Below are 7,075 nucleotides of genomic sequence, written 5' to 3'. Positions count from 1 at the left end.
TCTGCAAGGGCAGCAAGTATTCTTTGTTCGTTTGTTTGTTTGCTTGCTTGCTTGCTTTTTGAGACAGAGTTTCTCTGTGTAGCCTTGGCTGTCCTGGACCTCACTCATTAGACTAGGCTGGCTTCAAACCCACAGAGATCCTCCTGCCTTGGCCTCCCGAGTGCTGGAATTAAAGGTGTGTACCATTACGCCTGGCTAGACCCAATAAATTTATTTCAGCAGAGTTCTGTGGTCCATACTGGGCTGGCAGGAAGTGGGGAGGCCCCTGAGCCTAGGCACAGGGAGTGGGTGCCCAGGCTTCAGGGTTTAGGGTAGACAGTTCTAAACTGTTTTCTACAGTGCCCCCAGGGTAAAACCACAGAGGCTGGGGCACAGGTAGCCAGGGGCAGTGGGGACATCTAAGAACTGTGACTTTGGAGGCCACCAGGCTAGAGTTCTAGGTAAGCTCTGAACTAAAGTGCAGCTTGCAGCAGCTTAGAAGGTAGTATGGACATGGGGTCCCCCGAGTGGATTGGTGATTTGTGGGTGGCCTCCCTCTTAGGTAGGATTTGATGGGGTACCCAGAATGACCTCACTCCCCAAGGTACTGAATGGACGGCCGGTGCGGGGGACAAGGACCTGGCAGAGACAACTTGGAGGATGGGTTGCTTCTGCTCACAATTTCAGGGGGTTGCAGGTTCATAGCAGCGAGAGTGTGGCAAGTCCCTCATATGGTAAGGCACTAGGAGGAAGCAGAGAAAGGGCATTCAAAGGCAGCTCCAGCCTTCAAAACAAAAGGCCAGTCTTCACACTCCACAGGTTCCACAGCCTTCCAAGCAGCACCAGGGACTGAGGACTGCCGTGAGGTCAGAAATGAGCCCCGAGGAGGATGTTTCACTTGAGGCACATACATGGGCTATGCAGGTGCCAGCACTGGGGACAGACCCTGCCTGTCCTGCTCAGATGGGGTTCCTGGCCTGGCCTATGACAGCCTTGTGCCCTGCGGCCCCCTTGTCTCTGGCAGCCTGTCCACTCAGCCACAAGGCTGCACTTGCGTTGGGGTAAACAATAGACTGTGCCCTGAAAGCCTGTGACTGCTGGGCTCCTGCTGACCCCACCTGGTGGCTTTTAGAATCAACCTCTGAGGATTCCAGGCAGCTTCCTTTTGGGCTGCAGTCATGTGACTGGCTTTTGCCCTTTCAGACCTGATGGGGAAGTGCTCACACACAGGCTGGTGCCTCCACGTTCAGGAAGGTTCTAAGGCAGGCCTATTGCGTCAGGACACGGCGAGTCCCAAAAGAGGTGGGTCCTGCTTCAGGCCTGCTGCCTGCTGCTGGGTTCTCACGGTGGAGAGGTCTTGAACGCATCCACGTTCGCCGAGATCTGCCTCAGCAGTTAAGAACAGCACCACACAGTAAAAGTGTGAGAAGCTGTGCACTGGGCTGACCTCCAGGCCCCACAGGGCCGTTCCTACGTATCCAGGTGTGCACCTGGTCTTCATGTTCTCATAGGATCTATATGGACCCCGGTGCAGACACTTGAAAACCCTTAACTGCTTTCCACTGTGTTTTGTTTTGTTTTTTTAAATGAGCTCGCATTTATTTATTTATTTATTTATTTTTATTTTTGGTTTTTCGAGACAGGGTTTCTCTGTGTAGCCTTGGCCATCCTGTACTCACTTTGTAGACCAGGCTGGCCTCCAACTCACAGCGATCCGCCTGCCTCTGCCTCCCAAGTGCTGGGATTAAAGGCGTGCTCCACCACGCCCGGCTCTCCACTGTGTTTTGTAAAAACTACAAAGCTGTGACAAATAAACCGATTAGGGGGCGGCGGGGTGGGGTGGGGAGTGTAGCTGTTATCCTGGATTTTTTTTTTTTTTAAACCACATCCAAACCAGGATTTAGGGACTGCATTCCTAGGATACAGGGTCTCAAAACCTTTGACACCACATCCCAAGGTAACAAACTGTTCTACTCTCTGCTGCTAGGTGGTAGGGCAGGAGTGGCCTTGGGACAGGCCCCTAGAACCTGTGAGGCCAGAAGGCAGGAAGGAGCAGGGGTAAATTTACCTCTGCGGGGGTCATGCAGCATGACGGGCACAGGTGATTTAAATGACTTTGGTGGGCTCAAGCTGTAGGCACCCAGGTACCTGGGTACCTGGCTCCTCAGGAAAAAGTTGAAGTCCTCTTGTCAAGGGGGCGGGGCCAGGCTCTGAGCTAAAGCCGGCACCAGACACTAGGAGCTGACTAGCCTGGGGAGAGCAGGGTCTTCCCAGCTAGGGAAGTTTCAGGTGCCAGAACCCCACAGTACACTGGAAAAATACCACGCATGCTCACCAGAATCCTATGAGAAAGGACCAGCAGAAAGACAAATTTAAAGATGGAGTACCAGGTACATCGTGTAAGACAAATATGTGGAATATATTAAAGGCAAAGGGTTTACATTTCAGTAAGAGCAGGAGAGGGGCTAGTGATTAGCAGGGGATGAGGCGGGAGGGAGAGGGGAGGGCTCTGTTAACAGGTGCAAGGTCACAGCAGCTGGGGCAAACACAGTCTCTTCTACTACATGGAAGGGCGACCAGACAATGATACTGGAAGCGCGTGGTGAATGTTCTCATCACAGAGAAATGGTGACTGTGTGGGATGGTGTCTCCCAACCACTCTGAGTTGCGCATCCTCACAAGATGTATACATGCACCAGCCATCGCACATCAACCTCCAAAAGACCTGAGAAGTGGCTGCCAGGATAAAAGTACAGTGTGGGGGAAGTGAGGGCTACTGAATGGCTCAATCACGTTTGTAAAAAGAGTTGTTCTAAGGCAAGAGTGAAATATGGCAAGACCCCGACTGGAAAAAAAAAAAAAAGCTTTGCCTACAAAGAATTCTATGGGCATGTTTTCTGGAGAATTGGGAGCTGGGGACCACTGAGCCTTAGGAATGATTGTCCTATAGCATAGAGAAGACGGAGAGTGCAAGCTAGGGCAGAAGACAAGAAAGACAGTGTGATTCAGCATCCAGGGACTTTAGGGTAAGTTCAGAAGGATGAGAAGGAAACCTCGGGCAGAGGAGTAATGTAAATTATATTGGTAAACTGGAGTGCTATTGGAGTTTGTTGAAAGTGGGTTCTGGGAGCAAGGAGGGGCCCCTTATCCTAGACTCCAGTATTTTTGTTTCAAGTCCCTCCCCCCCCTCGGTGCCGACTCCTAACTCCTTATCCTTGCTTGGGTTGTAGTGCTGTCTCTGTAATGGGGAGAAAGGAAAACAGAAAACAGTTAAGGATACTAAAACACCGTACTTGAAGAAAAGCTAGAAGGTCAGCCCTTTCCAACAGAGTCGCTGCTAATGTTTATGTCCTCCCAGCCCTCCCCAGGGTGCCCTGCGGTTACCCCTACTCATAAAGCGGTGACCCAGGGGTTCTATGTCAAACTCTTCCATGGGGGAGATGACCCTGTGACTGGGGCAGGGCTGACCAAGCCGTGTCACAATGCACAGCTTCAGAGGTGTCACTTGGGTCCCTTTAGCTTTGTCTGATCACAGTCTTCAGCTTGTTGCCTCAATGGCCTGGTTTGGATCAGGGCTAGGGCATCCTGTGCAGGGACCAAGGCGGTGCCATATAGGTACTGTGAGGAACTCTGTACCATCAGCTGCCTTGTCACATGTGACAGGAACGGGCCACACTCCTTACTGGCAAGGATGAAGCAAGTGGAGCAAGCAGGTCATTGAGATGTAGGAAGCCAATAGTGGCCTTCCAGAAGGGGCCTCTGTTCCTTTCTTTCTCTCTTGCTTGCCTTAAAAGCAAACAAACAATCAAAAAACCAGGGTCTTATATATACCCAATACTGGCCTTGAAGTTAATCTATGGCTGAAGATGACATTGAACGTCAGAAACTTCAGAATCCACCCCTAAGAGCTGGGGTGACAGGTGTGCACCACTACACCTGGTTTTTGTGGGGGATGCTCTGTCCAATAACATGTTGGCAGCAATAGCCTAGCTGCCTCTTTTCCGAGAGAGCTGGTTGTCCTAGAGCATCCTTCCCGCTCCTCCCCAGGGGTGCTGAGGTCTGAACCTGTGAGCCCTACACACTCATCAATGGTTATCTTCCCGTAAAAGCACAGTGTCTCCTCCTCTCTCTCTCTCTAGTACATAAAGCTAGGAGGCTGTGAAGCAGGTGTGCCCGACAAGACCTCTCCCAGAAGTCTCTGCCAGGGCCACAGCCTGAGGACACAGGAGGGGTACAAGCCACTACAAGTGCTGGTTCCCAGGCAGGAAAGGGGAAGGGCAGCTCCTCTTTCAAACATACCGCCTGGAAGCTTGTCCAGCTTGGAGGAGAGAATGTGGAGGAGGAGCAGAGCTGCAGAAGGGGAGGGGTTACAGAGAGAAAAGCCCAGGATGGGAAGACATGGTCAGAGGGGAGGAGGAGCTGTAGAATAGGAATCCAGGCCTTGTGGACACCCCTGGATGCTTCACTTGGGGGCTAGGACAGCAGGGCCATGGTTCTGTGTCTCCAGCCTCTTTGCTTTTGTCTCCTAGTATGTATGCCCCCAGCCCTGTGTTTTTAACTATTCCATCAGGGCTCACATACTGCCTTTTGGTTTATGTGTGTCCACCAAGTGGAGGACTTCCATTCTCATGGCCTCTTTCCCATGGCTGCTGCCTGGGGCATTCAACAGGTGCTTCAGCTCCCTGGTGCTCATGTCCTCTTCAATTCTGTCAAAGGGATTCTCTCCTTTAAAACAAAACGAAACAAAAAACCCAGCTGTAAGAGTCCCTGGAAATACATTCCCGTGGGAATTGGTATCTGTGGCTTTGGAGTTAGAAATTGCTTCTCTCTTACATTCCAATATGACTAGAGAGACCCAGGGAACAGCTGTTTCATAAAAAAGACTCAAGCGAGGAATGAGGGCAGATCCTGGGCTGAGCACTGAGCCCCTTGGCCTCTGATGTATGGATGATTCACAGGACTTAATGGGCCATTGCAGCTTCAGAAAGCTTAGACTCATACCCAGGTGGGAGGCAGAAAACCCAGCCAGAATGGTACTTCATGGATGAGCCAGTGAGGTTAGGGTGAGGACCACCAGGAGGCCAGGGCCACACTGGACTTAAGAGGACCTGGGTCTGATATCATGTACTTGAACTCTGAGTGAGCTTAAGGCCAGGCCAGGCTACAAAACAAAACCCTAAACAAAAGAGGGTTCTACTTTTCCCAGGAGGCCCTGGAGGGAACCAGGATGCTTCCTCTGTCTTCCCATGCATGCCTTGGGAGGGCGTGAGACACGCATGACTCTGCATAAGCTGGTGTCTCCATACCCCTGCACACACATGTGGACTAACACCCGTGCAGACATTCACACTCACACGTCACATACCCATAACAGTCCATATGTGTGCGTCAGCCGTGGCTTTTCAGGATCTTGCTCCTGGGCCTGGTGCCTTCCATTTCTTTCTTTCCTCATTGAGATCAGGCACTATCTCCTTTAAAATTCACATGCTAAAGCCCCTCCCCTGTGCTACTGAAGGGATGGGGGCTTTTGGGAGGTGATGAGGCCATGAGAAGCAGAGCTTGTGAGTAGAATGAATGTACTTTTACAGGGACCCCAGGAGTGCTCTTGTTTCCTCTGCCAGGCAAGAGTTGGGGATACTAGTTAAAAGAGGGTGCTTACCCCAGGCTAAGAGTATTGGCAGGGACACAGAACCCTGGCCTTGGCTCTAGTATAGGGGTAAGACTGGAGGTATGAAGCAGCTCCTAGTCTACTCCCAGCTCTGGATCCCACACACCGGCAGCTAACTAGAGAGTGCGGGTCATAAGACACAAGCCTTCGCATTTCCCTCCGACTCCCCACATCTTTAGCTGGGGGCCCCCGCAGGAGAGCTGTATACTTTCCTCAATCCACCTCCCCAAGGGTTAGGAAAGACCAAGGGTCCCACCAGATAACCCTCTCCCCCCATCCCAGGCTTCCCTGGTGCTAGCTCATCTTGTCCCTAGGCAGGGCCTACACAATGTCCAGTCCACATCTGTTCCTGGGTTTGGGGGCGTGGACAGACCTGCCTGGGACATGAAGCAGCAAGTACTGTCAAAGTCCACAACGGCAGAATGAACAGCCTTGCTCGGGTCGTGACGCAGTAGGCAGTGTCAGTGCCCATCTTTACTCCATAGGTTGGCTATTATTAGGGTTATTATTGGGGTTCCAGTCTCATGTAAAGTCACCATAGACCCAGCCAGCCGGAGCATGGCACAAGGACCAAGGTTGCCTGGGCCAGAAATGTGGACAGGGATCAGTGTATACTGTCTGCTTACACTGCTGGGTCCTGGGGAAGCCGGGTCCCGGGGGTGAGGGGAGCAGAGCAGATTGTCCTGATCCCCTTGGAGTAAACGTGATCCTCCATCCTTCTCAGGATTTGGGTCGTTGGTTTCATTCTAGTCTTTACATGTGTCCTGGTTTTCTTGGGTATCTTTGGGTTCTTTTAAAGTGCTTCTGGGTCTTTGGGTTGGTTTGTGTCTGATTGGGCTGGTTCTAGACCCCCGTGTGGTCTCATGATCCCTTAGATGTAGCCCTGGTTCCATGTGGTGGTCTTGGATCCCCTTCATGGTCACTGCCAAGCTGTATTGCTGAGTGCTGACTGGATGCTCTTGGCACTATCCCGGGACCCTAGGCTCTGTCCCCCCACTGCACGCCAGGATGCTGGTCTGAGGAAGGCTGGACCAGCTGCCCTTCTCTCAACTGCCCTCATCACAGTGGGAGGACACAGGCGTCTTCCTGCTCCTGACCACCTGCCCTTTGCCTCCTTGGGGGTGAGGGTGAAACCGAATCCTGGACAGTGACACCAGGGCTATTTTGGAGGTAGGCTGGGCTGGGCTGGGCTGACCAGAAGTGGGGGTGGGGCAGGGGCGGGCCCAGCCCTTCTTCAGCTGACAGCATTTGCCTGTCCTTTCGTCCCTGTCCAGTCTGAGGACCGGCTGGAGTGTGGGCTGCTGGGTGGGAACCACGTCGTCCTGGGCCCCAGGAAGGAGGCAAGACCCAGCAGCCCCCAGCTCACCATCTGTGCCCCTTGCCTGGGTGGTGCCCCAACCACCCCCCTCTCCCCGGCAGACACAGGTG

Source organism: Acomys russatus, chromosome 25 (assembly GCF_903995435.1).
Source record: "Acomys russatus chromosome 25, mAcoRus1.1, whole genome shotgun sequence".
NCBI classification, from domain to species: Eukaryota; Metazoa; Chordata; class Mammalia; order Rodentia; family Muridae; genus Acomys; species Acomys russatus.
This window is presented reverse-complemented; position numbering follows the sequence as displayed.